A 26126-nucleotide genomic window follows, 5' to 3' on the forward strand; every position below is an offset into this window, starting at 1 on the left:
AAAAGGATAAAGTAGTTGAGGGGAGAGAATATAGATAAAGAATTTTATTTTATTTTTTACTGAAAGGTTGACCAGGAAAGGGGGAAGGGTTCTCAGAGGGTAGAAAATGGAAGATGCTTACAGAAAAAATCCCAGATGCTTACACTTACAAGGTAAAGCCTTTTCCTGTCTCCTTATTCCTGGGGAGGGGACTTCCCCTAAAGGTTATACTACCCACCCCCATGGGATTAGAGTCAACGACCAGTTTGGTGGCAGCATTCATGTTCCGCTGTGTCTCAGTTAGCTTACAAATGCCTTGGGGGTGGGGAGTCCCTCCCTTTTCTCCTCCCTCCTCCACCCAGCCAGGGGGGGGATGATGGCACGGCCTGCAGATTTGAGCTTTCCCTCTCAGTTGGGTGGTGCCAAGGTGTAGAGTGGAGGAGGGGGCGAGCAAGCCCTCTTGACTCTCTACTAAGATGTAACCTTCTAACCTGGCCCGTCTCAGTGACATGTTGATGCCCCTGTGCCTATTCTGTCCCTTCTCTTTTAGTTCCGAATTCAGCTGAGGGAGAGAGGTGCTACTTGCCAGGTGTCCCCTCAAAACTCTAGCAAGCGTTAACTAGTTCAGCCATTCACCCCATGAATATTTATCAAGCGTCTCTGTGCCAGGAACAGTGCTATACCCAGGATGAGAAAACAGAAATAGGATGTGAGATGTTTCCTGTCCTCAAGGAACCAACAGATCAGTGAGGGGAAGTCCCACTTCTTGGGAAGAAGGAGACAGGACAAAGCTTTATATCTGTAAACGTTATAAACATCTTAGATTTTTTTCTATAAGCGTCTTGCATTTTCTACTTTATCCAAGAACCCACTCCCCATCTCCAGGTCAGCCTTTCAGCGAGAGACACGGGATGAGAGGCAAAATGCTGAAATGCAATGTGTTATAATTCAGGATGTACAGAGTGCAATGGGAGCACAAAGGTCGATGAACTGAGTCTGCCTGAAGGAGCAGGGCTTGGCTTTGGTTGAGAGGGAGACATTTGTGTCAGGTCTTGAAGAAGAATTGGGGATTTTCCATAAAAATTAAAGTCCAGAGGCTGTTCTGGGCAATTCAAAAGCTCAGCAGTTTTGAAGTGCACAGTCCTTTGAAGGCATAACCAATATTTTGTGCAGCCACCTAGAATGCAAGGAAAGGGGGGAATGGTTAGAGATAAACATGGAGAAGGAGTTGGTACCAGATGAAAGTAGTCTTCAATGTCGGGGTAAGGGATCTAGAATGTATCCTAGTTCCTATAAGCAAAGAAAGAGGTCCAGGAAGACTCTGAAATTCAGACAGGTGCCCTGTTCTCAGGATCTGACCCATTGGCCCAGCAATTAACTCCTTGCAGTCTCTCTGAGCTCGTCCTGTCATATGAAGGAAAGAAAAAAGAGAAGTCTGAGGAGGGGGGAGACTTCATACAACTATCCTTTGGACAGTGATTTTCCCTGAAGCGTTGTCTTGGCTGCGGCATGATTAATCTTTCTGCAGCCATAGTCTCATCTCATCAAAGCACAGGTGGAGTGACACCTTCTGGACCACAAGAACATGCTTAAGACGCTGAATACACCCCCGTTAGATTTGGAGACGACAGCACACAAATTAGAGATAAGATAGTCTAATTGTCTAGAGAATGTCTCTAAGGAGTTGTCGACTTCTGCAACTATAGAACTGAAGTCCTTCTCATTCAAATAACCTGAAAGATGTGTTTCCTGTGTGGTGGAGACACCCAATTCTGGCCCTAGCTCTTGATGCTTACCTCAAAGCAGAGGGAAACAAAGAGAGGGAATTAAGTGCTGCCCCAGGCGTCTGCCCCAACCACTTTGCTCCGGCCCATAATCCTCAGCACCCAGGCCCAGAGCCAGATCCAAGCATGAAATGTCAGTTCCTTGCCTTGACCTCAGTGGGCGAGGGCTGCCTGGCTTGACTGAGATCCTGTCCATCAGTCACCCAAGGTCCCGCATCCTGGAGCATGATGCGTGCAGTGTGCCTCCTGTCAGGATCGGCTGTCAGGAAAGGCAGGGGACGAAAGCCCAGGCCCAGTTGGGGAATTAAGAACAGAGGCCAAGACCAAGTTCTTTTTTTTTTTTTTTTTTGCATTTTTTTTTTAATCTTTATTGTTCAGATTATTACATTTGTTCCTCTTCCCCCCCCCCCCATAACTCCCCTCCTCTCAGTTCCCGCCCCACCCTCCACCCTCACTCCCCACCCACTGTCCTCATCCATAGGTGCACGATTTTTGTCCAGTCTCTTCCCGAATCTACCACACCCCTTTCCCCCCCAAGAATAGTCAGTCCATTCCCTTTCTATGTTCCTGATTCTATTATAATCACCAGTTCATTCTGTTCATCAGATTATTTATTCACTTGATTCTTAGATTCACTTGTTGATAGATGCATATTTGTTGTTCATAATTTGTATCTTTACCTTTTTCTTCCTCTTCCTCTTCTTAAAGGATACCTTTCAGCATTTCATATAATCCTGGTTTGGTGGTGATGAACTCCTTTAGCTTTTCCTTATCTGTGAAGCTCTTTATCTGACCTTCAATTTTGAATGATAGCTTTGCTGGATAAAGTAATCGTGGTTGTAGGTTCTTGGTATTCATCACTTTGAATATTTCTTGCCATTCCCTTCTGGCCAGCAAAGTTTCTGTTGAGAAATCAGCTGACAGTCGTATGGGTATTCCCTTGTAGGTAACTGGGTTTCTTTCTCTTGCTGCTTTTAAGATTCTCTCTTTGTCTTTTGCTCTTGGCATTTTAATTATGATGTGTCTTGGTGTGGTCCTCTTTGGATTCCTTTTGTTTGGGGTTCTCCGCGCTTCTTGGACCTGTAAGTCCATTTCTTTCACCAGGTGGGGGAAGTTTTCTGTCATTATTTCTTCAAATAGGTTTTCAATATCTTGGTCTCTCTCATCTTCTGGCACCCCTATAATTCTGATGTTGGTACGCTTGAAGCTGTCCCAGAGGCTCCTTACACTATTTTCGCATTCTTTTTTCATTTTGCTTTTCCCATTGGGTGTTTTTTGCTTCCTCGCATTTCAAATCATTGACTTGATTCTTGCGCTCCTCTGGTCTGCTGTCGGGAATCTGTATAATATTCGTTATTTCAGTCCGTGTATGCTTAATTTCTAGTTGGTTCCCCAATATAACATCGAGGGTCTCATTAGATTTCTTGAGGATCTCACAACATTTATCGGCGGTCTCACCAGTCTTTTCGAGGGCCTTACTAAGTTTATCGGCAGCTTCTAGACAGTTCTTAAGAGACCTGAAAAGTGTGGTTCTGAACTCAATATCCTCCATTGACAGTTTTGTCCTGTTTCTTTGTCTCCGCATTTTTTATGCTTTCTTGGTACACCCCCTAGTGGTCTTTGTGTGCAGTCTTGTTGCCTTTAAGCCTTGATTGATGTCGGCAATACCGGGGGTGAGTTGACCTCCAGGCTAACTGGCTATGAGAGTCCGCTGGGTCTGCAGTGGGAGGGCTTCTGTGCTGGATCTCTAAGGCGGTGCTAATCTAGCCTTTGCCTGAGGCTATCCGGCAAATGGTTCTGTGCAGGGCTTGGGCGGGGCGGGTCCCAGGGGGTCTACAGGGCTGGCCGGAGCGAGCAGTTATGGCTGCTCTCAGTTCCTTCCCCAGGGGCTCTGCCTCTCAGAGTCCCAGCAATGGCTGCAAACCTCGGAGAGAAAGCTGCCTTCGAGTTCCGACCGAAGCCAGACAGTCCCGCTTCTCCCGCTTCTCCCGCTTCTCCCGCTTGAGTCTTGGTCCCCAGAGACTCTCCCGGATCTGGAGCTCAGAGTCTGAAACTCCCTCCCGATTGAAAACAACAACCGCGCCCTCCACCACCAGCCCGCTCCGCACGCGCACTCCGCACCTGAGTATTTCACTTCAGCACTGCGCCTCCTCTGAGTCTGGGTATGATATTCTCTTTCCTCCTAGTTGTAGAATTTCCACTCAGCCAGCCTTCCTGTGGTTTTGGATGATGTCCGTTCTGTCCTTTAGTTATATCTCTGAAGTGGTTGTTCGAGGCAGCGATCTCCTGCGTTAACCTACGCCGCCATCTTGGTTTCTCCAATCCAAGACCAAGTTCTTGATCTTCAAATACTGTCAGCCTAGTCCTGGCTGGCATTGCTCAGTAGTTAGAGCATCAGCCGGTGTGCGTGCACTGAAGGATCTGGGGTCTGATCCCTGTCCAGGGCATGTACCTAGGTTGCAGGTTCACTGCCCGGGGGGGGGGGGGGGGGGGGCGCATGCAGGAGGCAACTGGTTGCTCTCTCTCTCTGTTTCTCTCTCTCTCTCTCTCTCCTCCCTCCCTCCCTTCCTCCCTCCCTTCCACTCTCTCTGAAAAGCAATGGAAAAAATATCCTCAGGTAAGAACTAACCAAAGAATAATAATAAAACTGTCAGCCTAGAGACTGCTCCTTATGAGAAAGAGGAAATGGAAGGAGCAGAGACACTTCTTGTCCCAGGGAACTCAGTCTGGGCACCAAGAAAGGCTCAAAGGCAAAAGTGTTGCAATGAAGTAGAATGAGAAGCCAGAATTGACCACAACCCGAGAACCTTTCCTCCAAGGAGCACAGAGCTTCTGTCCAGGAGGGAAAGAAGCGCAGTAGATTGCCTGCCACACTGAGCCGGTGGGGTTGTTAAAGGCCCAGGAAAGCAGTTGTTTGTTTTCATTGTTATCTACTTTGTATTCCGAGAACCTGAAACTGTGTGCTCAGTAGGAAGAGATCTTTAAATGTTCAGATTGAACAGTGGCACCTGAATGAAAACTTTCCCTTGGAGACTTTACTGATTCCATTTTGTGCCAAAAGGTACATTTAATTTTTTTTCTTTAGTTATGTTTGTTCTTTAACTTCCTGGTTGATTTGAATATATGTATATATATATATTCAAATATATTTGTTATGGGGTGGGGCCACAACATTAGTAACAAAGAAACAGAATTTCCGGAGGATGAGGCCCAGAAATCAGGATTTTAAAAAGATTCCCAGGTGATTCTAATGTGCAGCCAAGGTTGAGAACCACTGTGCTGGAGGCTCTAAACCTGCGGGTCACGACCCCTTTGGGGGTCGAACGACCCTTTCACAGGGGTCGCCTAAGACCATCAGAAAACACATATATAATTACATATTGTTTTGTGATTAATCACTATGCTTTCATTATGTTCAATTTGTAACAATGAAAATGGGGGTCACCACAACATGAGGAACTGTATTAAAGGGTCGCAGCATTAGGAAGGTTGAGAACCATTGCTCTAGGGGGAAGGGGCATCTTTTTTTTTTTTTTTTTTTTTTTGCTTTTTTCAATATCTGGAGGCCGCCTGCAGGTCTTAGCTCATGGCCCTTCCACCATTGTCAAAGCCAGCAGCATAGCCTCTCTCCTCTCTTTCTCTGTCTCTCTCTCTCTGTCTCTCTCTCTGTCTCTCTCTCTCTCACACACACACACACACACACACACACACACACACACACACACACATACACACTATTCCTCTGCTTCATTGTCACATCTCCTCTGACTCTCACCCTCCTCCCTCCCTCTTATAAAAACCCTTGTGATCACCTGGGGCTCATCTGGCTAATACAGGATACCCTCCCTATATTCGGTCCTTAATTTAATCACTTCTACAAAGTCCCTTTTGTCATGTGAATGTGAGGTGACACCGTGACGGACACGGGACATGAGGGTGCGGATGTCCTTGGAAGGGCCTGATTCCACCTGCCACGGGCCCGTCCAGCTTCTCCCTGGGCCGTTGCTGCTGGAGTCTCTCGGGACCAGGGCTGCCCCCAGGCCTTGAAGCCCAGCGTCCTGTCCCTGTGACAAGAGGCTCTTCTTGCCACAGCCACTGAGACACCTGCCCAGGCACTGATCCTGAGTAGCTGGCGGTCCCTCTCCGGCCCTCAGCCTCTCTTCTGCACAAGAAGGACATGGACTTGGATGATCCGGAGGATGCTTCCGTTCTGACAACCCCTTCACCTGAGGCAGACCGGGGAGGGCCAGCCCGCCCGTCTGTCAGTGGCGGGAACAGCAGTTCCCAGAGAGAAGGCATTTGCCCAGGACCCTGGAGCAGGAACGATAAAGGAGTCCCTCGGCTTACACATGCTAATTAAATCAGCACACATTTAATTTGGATGTAATTTTTAAAACATGACCCATAAAAATCTCCACAAGAACTGCTCTACGGGGCCTTTTGGAGGAAGGCTGCCCGTGGGGGTAGTGAAAAGCCCCATTTTGCACTTTAATCAACAGCCGCCAGGAGCAGACGTGCAGGGCCTGAGGGGAAATGGAGAAGCATTTATGCAAAGGTCGCATCCAAGGTGACCCAGCCCCTCCCTCACCCTGGAGGACTCCCCGTGGATCCTTCAAACTCAGCCCCTCCTCTGTTGCCTCCCTCTCTCTCAGCTTCTCGTAGCCGCTATGCTCCCACCCTGGCCTGCATGTGTGCTGAGCCCCGGCCACACAGCTGCGCACAGGCCTCCACGGCTCAGGTGGATGAGAGAGCAGCCATGAGGGAAGGTCCCGGGGTGGGGGCCCCAAGGACATGACACCTCAGCCCACCCGCCCTCACCCCGAGAGGCCTGCCACGTTGGGAACAAAAGACTCAATTACCCTCTTTCTACCTATGAGTCTTTCCCAGCTTATTTTTATGCATAAGTATCCACTTTAAATTTTCTTGGAGAAATTTTAAAGATACAGGAAAAATATACAACCAGCATCCATTGTACGCTTTTTTATCCACCACCCAGAATTGACAACTTGTTAATGTTATTTATATGTGTGTGTATACATATACATATACATATACATATACATATACATATACATATACATATACATATACATATACATTACAGTGGGATTCAAAGTCGTTTTCCCCATTCCCAATTCCTGCCCCAGCAACCACTCCCATGAATTGGATGCACACCTTTCCTGTTCACTTATAACTTCTGTGTAGACACTGGAGTCCACGGTGATGTGTTGTATTTCTGGTCGTGTGTTGTTTTGCACGAGGGGTACAATGTTCCACATACCATCCCATTTCGCATTCAATGTGATGAGCTGAGGTTTATTCGCTGCTGCATGCTCCGCCTCATTTCTGTTAATTGCTTTCAATCTCATTAGATCAGAGGTTCTCAACCTGTGGGTCGCCAACCTGTGGGTCGCGACCCCTTTGGGGGTCGAACAACCCTTTCACAGGAGTCGCCTAAGACCATCGGAAAACACATATATAATTACATATTGTTTTTGTGATTAATCACTATGTTTTCATTATGTTCAATTTGTAACAATGAAAATACATCCTGCATATCAGATATTTACATGACGATTCATAACAGTAGCAAAATTACAATTATGAGGTAGCAACGAAAATAATTTTATGGTTGGGGGTCACCACAACATGAGGAACTGTATTAAAGGGTCGCGGCACTAGGAAGGTTGAGAACCACTGCATTAGATGAACATACTCCTCAGTCCTCACTCCCACGTTTCAGGGTCTCCAGCTGTGTCGTTGCAGGTGGTGTTGTGGTGACATCCTTGCACACACGTGAGGCTGTCCCGCGGGTGGGCACCTCGGCGTGGGCTCGCCGGGTCTGGGTCAGGCCGCATCTTCAGTCCTGCTGAACCCAGCCACTCGGCTCTCCAAAGGGGTTGTGGCACTGCTCTCCATCACCAGCAACATCCCATCACGGTCATTTCCAGGTGAGGAAACTGAGGCCCACACCAGGGAATGGACTTGCCCAAATCCCCACAGACAATCAGTGCTGAAGCCCAAATTAGGGTTTGGGTTCTGAACACACACCCCAGGCCTCTGGTGGCCACGCTAGGAATGTACTCCCGGGAGCCCCTCGCTTAGCTCAGCCAGGGGCAGACTCTAGTGACAAACCGCCCCTTGACCTCTTTCTGCCCAGTCTTGTCCCAACCTTGGCAAACATTCCCATTGGTTCCCATTTTGCTTGGGGGAGGGGGGCCCTCCATAATAAAAGTTACTGCTAATAACAAGTGTCTGTGTCATGGAGATTTTGCATACGTTTTCAAAAATAAAAGTGAAAGCTTGTTTCCCCTTTACGAAGAGGGTTTATGTTCTGCTGCACATGTCACCCTGGGAAGGAGACTGATGTACCTTGACTATTTTAGGGGCCTCCTGGAGCACTGGGATGCTGTCAGCAGGAGCAGGCAGGAGCTAGAGGGATAAAACTCAGACAGAGCTGGAGCCTGCGATATTCAAATACACGTTTTATTTAAAATTGGATTTTTGTGGCACCAGCTGCAGCAGCCACACTGGGAGCGTGAAGGTCACTGCTTCCTTTCTGTAGGACACACCGGGCCCAGGTGCCAGGAAATGTAGCTTCCAAGGCCCTGTACTCCCTGGATTCTTCTGGAGATGGCCTCTATCCTCTCACACCGCCAGCCACAGGTCAAGGGTCAGTGTCCACACAAAGAGACCGTCCTGAGGGCGGGCTGATTCCACCAGAGAGGCTAGTAGGGGAAGGTCAGCTGGAAGCCAGGGGCTGAGGAGGAACCTGGCGAGCAGGGGCTCCATGTCAGGGAACTGCCATCAGAGGTCCCCAAGAAACCCTCCAAAGTGTCCCACGAGAGAAAGGACCAGCGTTTGGAAAGGCCCAGCCCCAGGTGGTGCCCCTGCAGCCTGACCGTTACAGAGTACACATTCTAGCGGCTTACACAGAAGAAACGCGCTGTCTCACAGTGTTAGAGGACAGAAGTCTGGGATCGCGGTGTCCGCAGGGCCATGCGCCCTCTGAATCCCGCAGAGGAACCCTTCTTTGTCTCCCCCGAGCCTCTGCTGCTTTGATGGAAGTCGTTGACATTCCTTGGCTTGCAGATACTTCCCCCCTACCTCTGCCTCCATCTTTACAAGGCATTCTCCCCAGGTGCAAATTTCCTCTTTTCGGAAGGACACCCGTCCACATTGGAGTGAGGCCCACCCTAATCACCTCATCTTAACTTGCTCAAGCCCCGTTTCAATAAAAACATCACCCCTTCACAGGTACTGGGGGGTAGGACTTCAGCATCTTTTGGGGGACACAATTCAACCACAGCCCTCTCTTAGGGGTGCTTTGGATCTTGTCCCTCCAGCACGGTTTGGGGCTTTTTCCTTTTCTCTGGGCTTCAACTCTACCTATTAAGACTCTCCCATGGGCCCCTGACCTTTAAATGTCTCTCAGTCAGTGACCAGCTGGGCCAACCCAGCGCTTGTGAGAGGATGTGTTGGGACCGTTTGGTGGAACTCACACTGATGAAGGCTTCCTTTCTCAAGAGCCTTCAATGCAGATGTCCACAACCAAGGATCCACACATGCTGTGCACCCCCTTCATCTGGCCAACCCCTGCTCACCCCCTGGTCTCATCTTAAATGTCCTTCAGGGAAACCTTTCCCTACTGACCAAGTGACCAGACTAAGCTAGGTTCCCCTGCACTTCTTTTTAGTATGTATCACATTTGTAATTAAATGCATGTAGGTATAATCATGTGTTTAACTATATGACTTCCTTGTTAGACTAGGAGACTGGTGAAGGCAGAGACCATAGCTGTCTTATTCACCACTCCGTTTTTAATAAATAAACAGATGGTCTTCTGATAGCTGCTTAAATCAGTGGTTCTCAACCTTCTGGCCCTTTAAATACAGTTCCTCATGTTGTGACCCAACCATAAAATTATTTTTGTTGCTACTTCATAACTGTAGTGTTGCTACTGTTATGAATCGTCATGTAAAATATCTGATATGCAGGATGGTCTTAGGCGACCCCTGTGAAAGGGTCGTTCGACCACCAAAGGGGCCGCGACCCACAGGTTGAGAACCGCCGGCTTAAATCCTTCAACGAGTGCAGAGCTCACTACCTTATGAAAAAGCCCCTCCTTCTGTGCTAGACTCTGACTGAGGAGAAAGTGACCCCAATTCCATTTTTCTAAGCTGCCCTAGTTGGTGGCGTAGCCCCATCCTTTGATCTGCATGCAGTGAGGTAGCACCAGGCACTACCAGGAGCCCCCATGTGGCCAAGAGAATGATCTACAAGACACGCCCAATCTTCTCCAAGCTCTTTGACCTTCTGGAAGGTCTTCACCTTCTGTTTTTACATGCAACCCCAACCCAACTTATCTGCAAAGACAATGCATCAGTGCAAACATAATAGAGCACAATTTAGGATTAAAGGGAAACCTCATTCATTTTCAGGGAAATGCAAATGAAAAGAAAAGTGTGTTCCTATGTCTTAACCTCCAAATTTTAAAAGATTGATAATATCTCGTACTGGCAGGGGTGTGGGGAAAGGGGCACTCACAAACCCTGCTGGTGGAACTGTAAATTATTTCAACCATTTTAGAGAGTAATCTAGCAGGATTTATTAAAGTTAAAGATATGGCGTTCCTTTGACCCAAGAGCAATGCTGCTTCTGGGAATCTCTCCAAGTAAAATAAAGCCACCAGTCCAAAAGATGTATGAGCCAAGATGTTTATTATAGGATTATTTATAATAGAAAAATGAGCCCTGGCCAGTGTGGCTCAGTTGGTTGAGCATTTTCCCATGCACCAAAAGGTCACTGGTTCGATTCCTTGTCAGGGCACATACCTAGGTTGTGTGTTCAATCCCTAGTCAGGGTGTGTGTGAAAGGCAACCAATTGATGTACCTCTCTCTCTCTCTCTCTCTCTCTCTCTCTCCCTCCCTCTAAAAAAAATCAATAAAAACATATTTTTAAACAGGAAAGAAAAACAAACTTGGAGAGGAGACCTCATAGTCTATGGAATACTACACAGCTATTACAACGAATGAAATTGATCTATACGTATTGACTTGCAAAGAGATGCAAAAAATATTGAGTGGGGGAAAATAATATAGGGAATAATGCATATAGTATGTTTCTATTTTGTAAGAAAGAAGAAAACCAGCAATAATAAATGAAGCCACATAGGTCTAGCCACATCTGGCAGCAGGAGTGAGGCTGGGTCCTCAGCATGTCAGCACCCCCATCACCGGCTTTGGGGTGGATGACAATGACTGGCCACAGAGATCCCACCAGCCACTGGCTGCTACCTGTGGGCAGGCCTCAGCCCTCTCAGCCTCCAGTCAAGGCAGATACCAGGTTGACTGAAATCAAAGCTCGCTTCCTCACAAGAACCCCACAAAAGGCACAGAGGTCTCTTCACAGGACAGGCTGTGTTCTTATTGTCCAGGCTGAGGGGTTCAGCATCCCCAAGGCCGTTCCAGATCCCATGGGCATGGTCCCTGGCTAGCATCTTGGGTGAGAGCTGGCTGCAGACCAAGAGGAGTGGTTCTCTCTCACAATACTGTCACAGTCATACACACACACACACACACACACACACACACACACACACACACACCAAAACACACAGCAATACTGTGAAAACCCCAAGTGAACCATTCATTGGTCGTAGGCAGCTAAAATGAAGTAAATTGACAGGATTTCTTTAGCAAACTGTGTGTGCACAAGCCAGGGGCCAGGAAGAAGCTCTTTGAAGCTTCAAGAATAAACATGCATATGCAATTTCCAGTCAAATGAAGTGTAACTTATAATTCATGTCTTTGTGAAAGGGACTGTGACAGGCACTTCCAGGCCCTCCACCCAGCCAGGGGCCTTTGCCACAGCTCATGTAAAGATTTCCCACCACCTGTGCTCCCCCGACAAAGCCCATTGGCTCCTGGCTCTTCCTGGCTGACTCGCGTCTGCACAGAACTGCAGAAACCCATGCGTGTCTTTGAAGTCTGAATTCCAGTCACCCTAGCCTTCCAGCATTTAAAATTCATCAGTAAATTTCACAATAAAAAAAAATACGAATGTACTAAAGGGACATCCTCACTGTTCGTACTTGTTGCCTCTGGGGAACAAGATTGGGGGAGAAAGGGCTTTATTCTGTATTCTGCATATTTCCATGTCAGTCGAATATAATGAGCATGTGTTTTGTGATTTTAAAATTACAGAAAAACTAGATGTTCTCTCTATACAATGATTTGGTTTGTTTTTGTTTTACTCTATTGTCAAATTTAGAGGGTTGCAAACAATGAAAACAGGAAGGGAACATAAAAGCTCATCTGGCCTCATTCCCTCACCATTTAAGAGCCCAGATGGGAGAGTGGGGAGAAGGCATTCTGACCGGCTTCAAAGCAAAGCGAGGGCCCTGGCCTCCTGATGCCCAGACGTGAACTGCAGACCCCAGCTCTTCTCTCAGCAACAGCCCCTCCACTCTCAGGGGATGGGGAAGGACCAGTCCCAATATGTCATCCCTCAGCTCAGTGATGATTCAGAACTCGATCTGTGTCTCAGCCACCCGTGGCTTCTGCTGCCACCCAGCACTCCTGCTATGATCTAGACCAGCCGTGGGCAAACTACGGCCTGCAGGCAGGATCTGGCCCGTTTGAAATGAATAAAACTAAAAAAAAAAAAAGACCGTACCCTTTTATGTAATGATGTTTACTTTGAATTTATATTAGTTCACACAAACACTCCATCCATGCTTTTGTTTCGGCCCTCCGGTCCAGTTTAAGCACCCATTGTGGCCCCCGAGTCAAAAAGTTTGCCAACCCCTGTTCTAGACACACCATGTCTCCTCGAGGACAGGGGTGATCATTACAGTGAGCTGGTCATTGTCCCTCATCAGCGCTTCCCCAAGATACAGACAAGATGTGGACTAGGAGAGGAGTCACCTCCTGGGGACCATTGCAGCTGGCCTGCAGAGTGGCAGCCCCACGGTGACGTGGCTCGCGCTGTCAGCCTCAGCCTCCCTCCTCCTTGCTTTGCACCCAGCATTTCAGAAATAGGGCATGACTAATAGAACTGACACCCGTTCTGTGGTCCTGTCACAGTGCTTCTCAACTGGGATTTAAAGAGGAATATAGGCATCTGAAATCTTTCCTGCACAAAGTCAAGAACCCACACGTTCCAGACCATGCTGGGGCACACTTGCCTCAGTCCCAGTTCCTGCCCGGTGGCAAGAAGACCCCGGTCTGCCTTGGGTGTGGAAGTGGGTGATTGTTCTTGGCAGGGGCACACTGTGCATTGATTCAGCTGAGACAAACCAACAGTCGATTCCAGTTGTGAGCAGCTGATCCTGCAAAAGGATGGAAGGCAATAGAGGGTCAAGTTGCTTGACACTGCCCTGCTGATGTTGAATTGGCCACATTCCAAATGCCAGGCCACTCTGACCAGATGTTCCCACTCCTCTAGGCTTCCAGAATGGCTCCTCCCTGGTAAACCTTTAGCACAAGTTCCTGGTGAATTGAAACTTGGCCACAGTTGACTTTTCAGCACCTAGGACAGCATCTAGCATGTAGGCGCTGCTCCATGCTGTTTGTAGACATATGGAGCTATGGAGTGGAGGACTTCAGCTTTAGCACCCTTCAATCTTTGGCATCCTAGCTGCATGCAGAGGGCCAGCAAACCTACCCAGACCCCTGAAACTAGGGTCAGGAATTGGGGAAGGGGGTTCCTTTAAAACCACTTTAGCCTACACTCATTTAGACCAAGGCACTGTATAATCAGAGCAGGCTCAGGACACTACCAGTCAATTCCATCCAGACAAACTGTCTTCTTGGTACATACCAGTGTGGAGTGAATATAGATAGATTTGTGCTATGCTGTCCCCGCTACCGGCAGACACAGGTGGGAAGGAAGATTTAAAATCAACACATCTCCATAATATATTTATCTACTTCATTATCATCTTAATGACAAAAATAATGTGTGCTAAAATAAAACAATAATGAACTACAGGAAGAAAAAGTGAGTATCCCTCCCAACCCCAGTGCCACCTCTACAGCCGCCAGCACCAACTCTCAGGGTGATTGTCAGCAACCTGGTGTGTATGCCTTTATATCTTTCCCTACACTCATGAACATAGGGACACACATAGACATGCAAACACATGTATGTTTCAGTTTCCCTCTGAAAATGTAAGCATCTGCCTAGTAAGCTAAAAAAAATTAATATCTTTCTAGATCAATATGCATCAAGCTGAGTTGTTCTTTTTTAACAATTGCATATTATTCCATATGGATGACCCATATGTTATTAAAACATCCTCCTATTCATAGGTGTTTTAGTCAGAGTTCTCTGAAGAAACAGAGACAATAGAACGTGTATACAGAGAGAAAGAGAAATGTATTTTAAAGATGGGGAATGGGCTCTTACAGTTGTGGAGACTGGCAAGTGGCAAGTTCAAAGTCTGGCAGGTTAGGTCGGCGAACTAGAGACCCCGGGAGGAGTTGCAGTTTGAGTCTGAAAGTGGTCTCCCTCCTCTTCTGGGGAGGGTGGTCTTTTTCTATTAAGGCCTTCAGCTGATTGGATGAGGTCCACTCACATTATGGAGGGTAATCAACCTGCTTTACTCAAAGTCTGTAGATTTAAATATTAGTCTCATCCTTAAAAAAATATCTTCACAGAAACATCTAGAATAAAGTTTGGCCAAATATCTGGATACCATGGCCTAGCCAGGTTGACATATAAAATGAACCATCACAATAGGCATTCAAACATTGGCAGATTCATTACTAAATGGCAAATTCTAGGCTGGTAGATTTTTTGTCCACATAATTTTATGTGATCTTCACAATAATCTATGAAGAGTGAAGGGTGGGAAAGCTCATGCCCGCCACCCCATAGCATATCATCACCCTGCTTTACACTTGATGAACTGAGGCTCAGAATCCAGGTTTGTCTAATTACGTCTTGAGATCTGATTCCCTCTTACCAACTGTGTGGCCTTGTGCCATTGAGTCAACCTCTACAAAATGTGCTTAATAGTAGCAGCTACTACAGGGATGCTGTGAAGATCAAGTGAGAATGCAGGCAAAGTGCCTGGTACTGCACAGCACCTAGTCAATCATCAATGCTCAATAAAGACAGACATTATTTCTAGTATCATTCTTGGGAAAGAGGCCTGGACCCCAACTGCACAGTCAGGAGCATTCCCACAGCACGTGGACGCAGCAGGTGCATGAACTATTTACAAACCTCGGCGTCACTCCCAAGCTGGGGAGGCTCCTTAATTAAGAAGCAGCCTGTCCCACCACCTGGCGGTGCGCTTCCATTTCCTGGCCTGAGCTGAGTGTTGCCACAGTTGGCACTTTGCAGGGGAGATCTGAGAAACATTAGCACTCTCTGAAACCCACGCTCCAGACCCACTGGGGAGCCCACCTCTCCATCTGCCATGAGCCCCAAATTGAGCCTGCACCAAACAGCCCTGGTGCAGGAGTAATTGAGAGATGCATTTAGAACGTGCTTTCGATGACTGAGGCGAAGGCTGCTGAGCTCCATGCTGGGCATGCGTGTTCCCAGCGAGCTCCTCTCGGTCAGGGCCCTGGGCCATTTCCGGGCAGCAGGATAGAGTTTCCATGGCAGGATCATCGGTGGCCACTCTGACCCTGCTCTCCCCATGGCTGGATTCGCCCCAGGGACACAAGACGCTGAGAAGCCACCACCATCTGTTTCTACCGACTGCTGTCAAGCCACCTAGGGTTGGAGGATGGTGTATGTGGAGTGAAAGCTGGGACACCAAGCAGGACACACCGTCCCATTGTCCCCCACTGCCCCTTCGCACACAGAGACCAGGGTTAGACATGAGAACTGGGGTCATTTGCTTCAAAATGGGAATTTCTGGAACCAGCACCAATTTCTCCTCTGGCTTCTAAGATGGAGACAATGGAGGTGAGATGTGAAGCTGGCTGATTTGCCCGGCCAGCCTGGCTCAGTGGTTGAGCATCAACCTATGGACCATCAGGTCATGGTTCGATTCCATGGTTCAGTGCACATGCTCGGGTTGCAGGCTCCATGCCCAGTGTGGGGCGTGTAGGAGGCAGTCTCAATGATTCTCTCACTGATGTTTTTGTCTTTCTCTCCCTGTTCCTTTCTGCCTGAAATCAATAAAAATATATTCTTTTTAAAAATAAAAGTAAGTTGGCTGATTCGGACAAAAGTGATTTACCGCCCACCCATCCTTGCCTTACTCTATGTAAAAAGACACGCATGGAAAGAAGAGAGGAGAGTTGAAGGGAAAGAAGTGAATCTGACAGTGTAGCTAAGTCATCTATTGCCCCACCTCCAAAGCAGAAAGAGAGAAGGAAAAGACACAGGCGAGTTCCCCTCAAAGGCAAGGAGAGGGCAGCACTGGAGAAGAGGGAGACTCGTGTGCTGTTTGCTGGCTAAAGTTTTGAGGTTGGATGCCTCCTGCACCCACAGGCCAGGGGGACATGGAAAGAGACCCAGGAGGGAGCGGGTGCTCAGGGTGCAGAAGATAAGCACAACCATCCAGGGTCCCCAAGTCAGGGCCTCAGAGAGTGGCTGATGGTGAGAGACTCAGGGGATCAGAGTACTGAGGAGAAGGGCAAGCAATGGAGAGCACTGGGCACAGAGCCCACGGCTGGCCTGGCACCACAGCTATGGCCAGCCACAGAGCAGGCACAACAGGAGAACACCCCCCACCCCCGCACTGTACTGCCAATCACATCAGCAGGCCTTGGGGCCCAGGCAGAGAAGGAAAGCTGGGAATGGGGTGTGATTGAGCCAGCATCCCGAGTATACCCCCAAATCCATGAGAGACTGAGAAAACACGGACTAGAAGAAATAGTCACAGGCACTTCATCAGCTGAGCGCTTGGAGTCAGAAAATAGATTCAGTTCTAAAAATCAAAAACATCACATTTTCCCCAACCAGCTTTGTGACCATTACAGTTCCATACCCATTACACAGCCTGACACCAATGCTAGGGCCTGGCTCCTGTGGTAGCTTTTCTCTGGGGAACACTGACAGCAGCTCTTGGCCCAGGGCCAGGCAAGGCAGGGCCTAGTTTACTTGTCAGGTGAAGATGGGACCATGAGGCCAGGAATTTCTGTGCCAGAGCTGGGAGTGCTGCCTGTAGGGATCTTAGCTCATATCATCTCTGGTCGTGCAAGGGTGTGTTTCCCCCCTAACCCTTCTGTGGCAGCTTGTTCTGGGTTCCCCGGAAGCAGATCCTGAGATAAAGGTTTGAGAACAGGTGGTCTTTGGGGAGGTGATATGGGAAAGTGAGCAGGTGGTGGGGGGAAGGGAAGGGAAGGGAGCCAATGTCAGGTGCTTTCAGGACCGGTTACCACCATGGGCAACTGGTCTGGAGCATCCCTATCACCACCACAGGCAAGGAGACGGGGCCCTTTATTCATTCGTTTCTTCTTGTCATGGGCAAGGGCTGCTTCTGGTGGCATTAACTTCCAGGCACGGCAGCCTGGCCTGCACCTGGGCAGAGTGGAGCATGGTGGGTACCTCAGAGCGATGCTACTTGTGCAGAAATGGTGAGCATCTGCTATACTAGGCATGTTCGTGTCTTGTCACATCAGATGTGACAAGCCTTGTCTAATCTCCTAAACCATGAACCAAATAGAATGATCTTCCTAAACAGTCTGTGTCAACATGATAGTCTTAAAATTGGGATGGATTATCTATGCCATTTAGTCTGACACCCCACCCAATACAGGAAGTCCTGCTGAACCGTCACTCCAAGCAAAACTCATCCTGCACTTGAATGATCTCAAGAGAGCAAGACCACTCCCTCCTAAGCCCACTTCTCTTGCGGAAGAAAATTCAGTCTGTAGACACTGTGTCTTCATCTGAGTTCAAAGCGTCTCCCCCTGTAACTTAACGCATTAGCCAAGGTCCTGTCTTCCGGAGCCCCGCAGGAGAAACCCAAACCAGGCCAAACATGGTGCCCTCTGCTGTGGGCTGAAGAATAAGCCCTAACAATGTCCACAACCCAGTCCCCAGAACGTGTGAATGCACAGAGTCGTCACAAGGTGCCGTATAAGGGAAAGAGGGGAGCAGGAGCGTCAGCGACGTGGAGGGGAAGCAGAGGCAGGGGCTAAGATTGCTGCTTTGCAGACGGAAGAGGCCTGGAAGCCAACGGGAGCTTCTAGAAGCTGGAAAAGACACGGAACAGATTCTCCCCCACAGCGTCCGGAAGTAACATAGCTCTGCTGACCCCTCAATTTTAGCCCAGAGAGACTTCTGACCCTAGAACTGTAAGATAGGTTAGAAGCCACTAGACATGTGGTCATTTGTCACAGCAGCCAGAAGTAATTAATATGCCATCTTCAGTGCAGCCCCTGATGTAAGGGAGGCCAATGACGATGACGCTCACCCCCAAACACTTTTTCAACCACCTCTCACAGGACATGATTTCCAGGCTTAGACCATCCTCGTCGTCCTGCTCTGAAAACTCTTTAGTGCCCCGTGCCTAGCACACCTCCTCATGTGATCATCCACAGAAATGGAGGTATGACTCCGTGTCAGATCAGCTCAAGCCCAGAGAAGACTGGGATCATGGCCTCCCTGGATCCGAATAACCTGTCTTTCCACTACATTCAAATTTTGACAGCCTTGTCATGCCAACAACCAAACCCTGAGTCTTCTTCATGGGAAATGTGTGAAGCCCATTCTCACTCATCCTGTATATACACAGTTGAGTTTTAAGGCCCAAGTGTAAAAGTTGACATCTCTTCTGCTCACCCCTTAAACTTTTACTTTTCTTCCTTAATTTCAACCCACTTTTCAAACCCATCTAAGTCATCTTGGGATCTGAGTTCTAGTTACAAGGAACCAAAACCAACTCCCCTGTGAGAGCCCCATTCATTACCTGCTATATCCTTAGGGTCTCCCACACCTGCTATGGCAGACAGCTGTCCCTTTCCTTGATACCTCCAATGACAAGCACGGGTCCTTTACATTTCAAGAGTTTTGCTAATGATCACTGAGGGAGTAACTGAGCAATAAATATGAGCAAATTAAAATGGTCCCAGAATCCCACAAAGTCCATAGAGTCTTGTCCCCTTGTCCACAGTTAACACCCTCTCTGAGGTAACCACTAGATGCTCCATGGAATATCTCCTTGGCTTTAATTCCTGAAGGTGGGTTTAGTAGCCCTCATCCACCTCTGATCCTCCTATTGACACATCGCCCATGATGGTGAGTCCCCCCTCCCCTAAATGATGGTGCCACCTTGCAGAACATCAGCAGGTGTTTCCTTACCTCTGATAGGCAGTTCACACTTGAGGTCCCCAGACTGTGAGAACCTGAGGTTACTACGGCTCTGTGGAGCACAGAACTAACCCTCTCTGGAAATTCCTTCATGGCACCCATCCATGTTCCCAGCCAATTAGCAGACATTTAGTATTACCCAATTTTTAGTTGTGATTGCCCTCGAGTCATTAATAAAAATGCTAACTAGAACAGAACCAAGGGCAGAGGGCTGGAGGGCACCTCTGCAGACATTTTTCTGGCTCCACCCCAGTTCAGTCTTGACCATTCATCCCAGGATGAGCTCATCTTTCCCATTTACAGCTAGACAGAGACCTGGACGGAGAATTCAAAGCCAAATCTGGCATCCAGAATGTATACAGACTCTACAACTCAACAACGAAAAGGTAACTCAATTTTTCAAATGGGCTAAGGATTTGAATAGATAGTTCTCTAACAAAGACAAGCGAATGGCCAATTTGCACATAAAAAGATGTTCAGCATCACTCATCATCAGGGAGAAGCACATCAAACCACAATGAGACACCACTTGACACTCACTAGGATGGCTGTAATCAGGAGGGGGAAAAGGAAATAGTTCGAGTGGGCCAACATGTGGATACATTTGAACCACTGCTAGTGGGAATGAAAATGGTGCAGCCACTGTGGAAAATAGTGTCATGGGTCCTCAAAAAGTTAAACATCGAATTACCATGTGATTTAGCAATATGGCTCCGAGGTATATACCCAAAAGAACTGAAATGGTGAGAACTGGTACTAAAAGAATACCTATATTCACATGTTCTTGATGGCACTATTCACAGCAGCCAAAAGGTAGAAACAGCTCAAAGGTTTATCTATGGGCAGATGGATAAAACAAATTGTGGTATGCACATACAATGGAATAGTATTAAGCCATAAAGATAGGTTCATACAATGAAGATGAACCTAAAAACATGTTAAGTGAAAGAAATCAGACACATAACGGCCACGTATTATATGATTCCATTTATATGAAATATTCACAATAGGTAGGGCCATAGAAACAGGAAGCAGATTAGTGGTTGCCAGGGACTGGGAGGTGGGGAGCAATGGGGAACCACTGCTTAGTGGATATGGGATGTCCTTTTGGGGTAATAGAATGTTTTGGAAGTAGAGGTGGTGGTTGCACAACATTGTGAATTCACTAAATGACACTGAGTTGTTCACTTTAAAATGGTTAATTTTATATAATGTGACTTTTAACACAATTTTTATAAATCTAGTTCCACTCTCAACCCAAGAATTTACCTTTACTTCCCTAAATCGCATTGCCCGAATTGCAGGTTCGATCTCCGGTAGGGGGCATGCAGGAGGCAACTGACCCATGTTTCTCTCTCACACATCAATGTTTCTCTCCCTCTCCCTCTCCCTTCCTCTCTCTCTAAAACTCAATAAAAAATCTTTTAAAAATTTATTTTAAAAAATATTTTTAAGTACCATAGACTGGGTGGCTTAAAATTACAGACACTTATTTCTCACCGTTCTGGAGACCGGGATGTCCAAGATCAAGGTGCCAGCAGATTCAGAGTCTGAGGAGAGCCCACTTTTTGTTCATAGTCAGGGAAAAGCATTGTGTCCTCGCATGGAGGAAGGTGTGAGGGCGCTCTCTGGGGTCCCTTTTAAGAGCACTCATCCCATTTATGATGCCACTGCCCTCATGACCTAATCATCCCCCAAAGGCCAATACATCACACTGAGGATTATGTTTCAGCATCTGACTCTGGGAAAACATAAGCATCCAGCCTATAGCAGAGCCCTGCAACAGACTGCAATGCACCAGAAGGCAGAAAGGTGGAAGAGTGTGGAATGGGTGGAGGAAAACTTCACCAGTAAATGAAAAAATGGCTCAGGATTCATATAAGAAAAAGAAGGGCATACCTGAGAAGCGAGCAGGAAGGTTTCTCAGCAGAGTTCAGGAAAACCTTTAGGCTCAAGGCAACAGAGACCTGCAGCAAGGGAGGGGTGTGAGCAGGACGGGGGGGGGGGGGGGGGGGGGGGGAGACGGGCGGGGGGCGCCAGCTGACAGTCAGGCGCTCATGCAGGAGCTGCAGGCAGAATAATGGCCATGGCTGTACTAACAAGTCACGTGACATGGTCTGATCTGGGGAAGTGGAGACTTACTGAAATAGGCTCCTGGTGCGGCCATAAGACTAGAGAAAGGAGGACTCACCGTAGGTCACCTCAATAAGCATGACTTTAAAAGTCAGAGCCCCAAACCCTCAGCCTAATACCAGTGCTAATTCACTGGGTTTCGGCTACTTTTATAGAACCCTAAGTAAGAAATACACTTACAGCATGACTCAGCATATTCATATATACATGTTTCATTAAAACATACTACTTGTGATGCATTCTGATATTTTCTATTCTGGTCTAGTCTGCTCATTAAAATTATTAAAAAAAAAAAAAAAAAAGATGCTGGCCACAACCCACTAACATGATTTAATGTAGCTTAGGTCTCCATGGTAACCCCATCACTAACCATCCACAGACACCTTTAAGATCCTAAGATACCCCCAAGAGGCTAGAAGAGGGAAGAGAGGCAAGGAAAAGTCAGAAGAGGAAAATTTACAGGTTTGAGGAACTCTTCCAGAGCCACAAGAATTCTTGCCTCCATCAATGGAGGATGCAGGCCCAGGACATGGGCTTGGTCACCCATCTATTAGAAGGGAGGCCTCTATTTAATCTGCTCCCAGAGGACCGGTGAAGAGCTTTGTAAAAATCAAAAGGAAAATTACAAATGCTACAACAGGGAAAAGGGCCAAAGGCACGAACTGGCAGTTTACAAAAATTTGTGTGACAAGGGCACAGCTCACTAACTTGAGAGTGTCCTCTCCCCCCCGCCCTTATCAACCCCTCCCCCCAGAACCACTTCTGTCTGCAGGGGTGGGGGAACTGGGAGGAAAGGAAATCGCTTTTGAGAAGAGGCTTTTGAAGTTATGAAGTAGAGCCCCTTTCATGTTCTTTGAGAGACACAAGTAAAGGCTGATTCCTTTTTAATTGCTTTGGGCTGCTTGGCTGTGCTTCTCTGACTGAGCTCCTCCATGCTGGGCCACTGGCCTTGGCTCTCACTGGGTTACACAGAGGAAGAGATGTTTAACCACCCTTGAGATCAAAGGAATATGGACTAACATGACAGTGTGAAGTCATTTGAACCCTCCAGATTGGAAAAGATGGGCATGCTGGCGTTGGAGCGGTTGTAAATCAAACCAACTTTCCCAAGTGCAGCCTGTTGCTGTGAATCAAAATCTAAATGCACCTGCTCTCTGACTCAGCAGTTCCCCACACACAGATTTACTGAAAGGAATAATTGGAAAAGTGCGAACATATATTTACCAGCAGGTAAAAAGCTGAAAGCAAACTAAATGGCCATCACGATTGTTAACCTACTACTCGCTGTGGACCAGACACAAGCAGAGCATTGAAAGCTTTATTTTAGTTAATCCTCGTGTCTAGGTTGTTATCTCCAGTGTAGAGGTGACAAAATTAAGTCTCCAAAAGTTTAAGTGACACTTCCAAAGTCTCAGTGAGGCTGTATGACAAGCTTGTGCTTTGCTTGCAGAGTATAAACCCTACAACAACCTATTACAGAGATGTTGAAAAGCAGTCATTGAAGCAACACGTATTTGTTGAGATCCTACTATGTGCTGAGTCCTGTTCTAGATGCTGAGGACACGGACATGACTAAAACAGAGAAAAGTTATTGCCCTCAAATTGCTTACAGTCGTCTGCACTGACATGGGAAGATGGAATATCAAGACAAGAGGAAAAGCAGGTTAAATAGTGGTACTGTTACGAATAAAACCATCTGTTCGTTCATTCATTCATTCATTCATTCAGCCAGTAGTTATTGAACAGCTATTCTTTGCCAGGCATTTGCTGGGCCCTTCCCTGAACTGGAAGGCTCTCAAGGCCAGGAACTGGTTCTTTTAGCCTTCACGTCATAGTCCAGCCCGAGGCAGAAACAGAGCATGTGCATTAGAAATGTTTGGTGAACGAACACATAGACAAAGAGAACAGTATGCTGGTTACCAGAAGAGGGTAAAGGAGATCAAATACATGTGACAGAAGACTAGACTTTGGGTGGTAGGCATAATATGCAACATACAGATGATTAATTATAAAATTTTACACCTGAGACTTATATAATGTTATTAACCACTGTTAACCCAATACATTTAATTTTCAAAAATATCTGACTTCTTGCCCTGGCTGGTGTGGCTCAGCTGGATGGGCATTGTCCCATGTACCAAGAAGTCACCAGTTCAATTCCAGTCAGGGCACATGCCCAGGTTGCAGGAGAGATTCCCAGTAGGGGGTGTGCAGGAGGCAGCTGATCAATGTTTCTCTCTCCTTCTCCCTCTCTCTCTAAAATCAATAAAAACTTATTTTTAAAATAAATAAATAAAAATAAGAAGAGAAATATTTGTTGGCTGCATGAATGAACAGAAGAAAGTAGGTACATAAGGGCACTAGGCTTTGGAGCAAGGTACTTCCTTTTTTCCTTAGAATGGAAATATTCATTTATTTTTTATTACAAAAATAACACTCTTGAAAAAAGACTGAAACAATTTAGAAGTATAGAAAGTGAAACTGCCCCCTACCAAATAATCCCAGCCTTGAGAACAAATTCTCAATCCTTCCATGCAGAATTTTTAGTCTCCCAGCCATGCCCCCCAAAAAGGTCCCCCTTGTTATTCTCTGTCACAGTGCCCTATCCATTCACTTTACATGCTCATCAAATGTAGAAGTACTTTATTTTTTACCAGATTCCTTGTTCACTGCCTGTATCACCCTAGGAGAATATAACCTTTACACCTCCAGAACAAAGAAAATGAGTTTCCCTCCATATAAACAATGGCTAAGTTTGGAGACTGTGCTATATAGAAATTTTTTTTCAACTAAGAAGTAACAAAAGATATTTCTAGTTCGCCCTCATTGTGTTCATCCTTCCGGCACCTTCAGAGCTCTGGATCTTTTGTGCTTTGGGCTTTTTGAAGCTGTGGTCCAGAAGACCACATTTTAAAAAGTATCTCCGAGTCCACGGGTCAACCTTCCTTGCCCTGGCATCCTGGGGGTGGTCTGAGGACCCCCAAAGCCTGGGGTCTTTGCCCTGCAGCACCCTGTCCCAGCCTGAGGCCTCCAGTTCCCCCAGAATGCCAGAGTTGCAGATATCGATAACTGGGATTCCATCTGACACAGGGAAATGTGTTTGGTAAGGACGTGAGAGCAAAAGCAATTAAGAAGGCATTAGTTGTGCTTTCCTGTCAACTTATGTTCTTAAAACTAATTATTTGTTCATTAAGTCTCCCAGCCTTCATCAAGGGTTTTGTCACATGGAAATAGCTGATGCATTTGACTTGTGGATGTGAAATAAAAGGCTTAGCAGAAGCAAAATATGCGCCTCAATTATGAACAGCCTGGGTTGCAGAGGCGACTGGGACTTGTAAACTTCAGGGTTAGGAATGAAAACACACATCATTCATGGCTTGCTTATCAGCTCTTTGTGATGTGGAAATGAGCTGGAAGCTTTATCATCCTGACTTTTGCATGTATCTTCTTGATATGCTTCCAATTTTAGACATTTGGCTATTCTAGAAAGGTGGGATCAAAAACTGTAGATTAATCACAGTCATTCATTTCCTCTCTCACCTGACATCCCATTAAAATAAAAGTGAAAGACCCACAAACAGTATACACCCATGTTGATAAAGACAACAGGAGGGCAGCCATCAGCAGACGAGGGATATAAATAAATTTCTGGGAGATGGAAAGTGGGTACGTGGGATAACAGGTGGAGCCGTGTGGAGAACACCACATTCAAGGGCACGCATGGAAATGGATACAGCCCAGGGATCAATCTGCCCTCAGAGCCCTGCAGTTAGGACTCAAAATTTCACATACAAATGAAAATAAGATATGGAACTCAAAGCAGGGTGGTTGAGTGGATTATATAAATGAAATCTGAACCCACTCTTGCACCCAAGCTTAACAGCCAGATATATATATATATATATCTTCATAAAATATCAGAGAATCAATCTCAAGAAAACCATGTATTGGTTGTCTATTGAATCATAACAAATCACATTTAAACTTTGCCACTTACAACACCTGGACCTCTCCAGGTGTCCTGAGTGCCCTCAGGGCATGGCAGCTGGCTTCCCCCAACAGAGAGAACAAAGAGGAAACAAATGCCTTTTATGGCCTAATATTGGAAGTCACACATGGTCATTTTGTCATATTCTATTCATTGGAACCAAATCACTGAGCCCAACCCTCACTCAAGGAGAGTGGAATTAAGCCCCACCTTTTGAAGAGTGACATACCAAAAACTCTGTAGATCTATTGTAAAGATCATACCCCACAAATGAGACCTCCACATCTGGCACTCGGGGGTCTCTCAGCTCTAAATCCAACTCCTTGATTAATATATTTAAGGCAGATTCTACCATTAACAAGCCTTTCTCATGTTCATAGATTACCAAACAACTCTATATAGCTCATTTTAAATATATGTTTTTAAATATAAACCTAAGTATAAATTGTCAACCAAAAAAACCCAGATACTTAAGGGAAAACACTGTAGTGTAAAAGAGAAGAATCAGCAATAATAAAGAGAAAAACTGACCCCTAAGGGATTAGAATATTCAAGAAATAGAAGATAAAATTTAAAAAGCAAAACTACAGTATGTTTGGGGAGAATCCAAACGATACTGCACCTATAAAATAAAATGTTTTACAAAATTTGAACAAATTGAGAACAAGAAGGAACTCTCAGAAATTAAGAATATTCTGCCAAAAGTAGTTTAGGAATATGTAAAAGGATTGTTTTGTAAAAGTCAAATTCAGTGGCTCAGAAAATATAACAAAAAGAAAAGAGACAGAAAATATGAGAGAGAGAGAGAAAAATGAGAGACGTGCTGAAGAAATCTGAGACATCCAACAGATATTGGATAACTAATGGCACTCCCAGAAAATGGAGGCAGAAAATATATTTTTAATAGCACTATGGAATTTATCAGATCTAAAAGACATGAGTCTCAGGATTGAAAGGT

This window comes from Myotis daubentonii, chromosome 16, assembly GCF_963259705.1.
Source record: "Myotis daubentonii chromosome 16, mMyoDau2.1, whole genome shotgun sequence".
Taxonomy (NCBI): Eukaryota; Metazoa; Chordata; class Mammalia; order Chiroptera; family Vespertilionidae; genus Myotis; species Myotis daubentonii.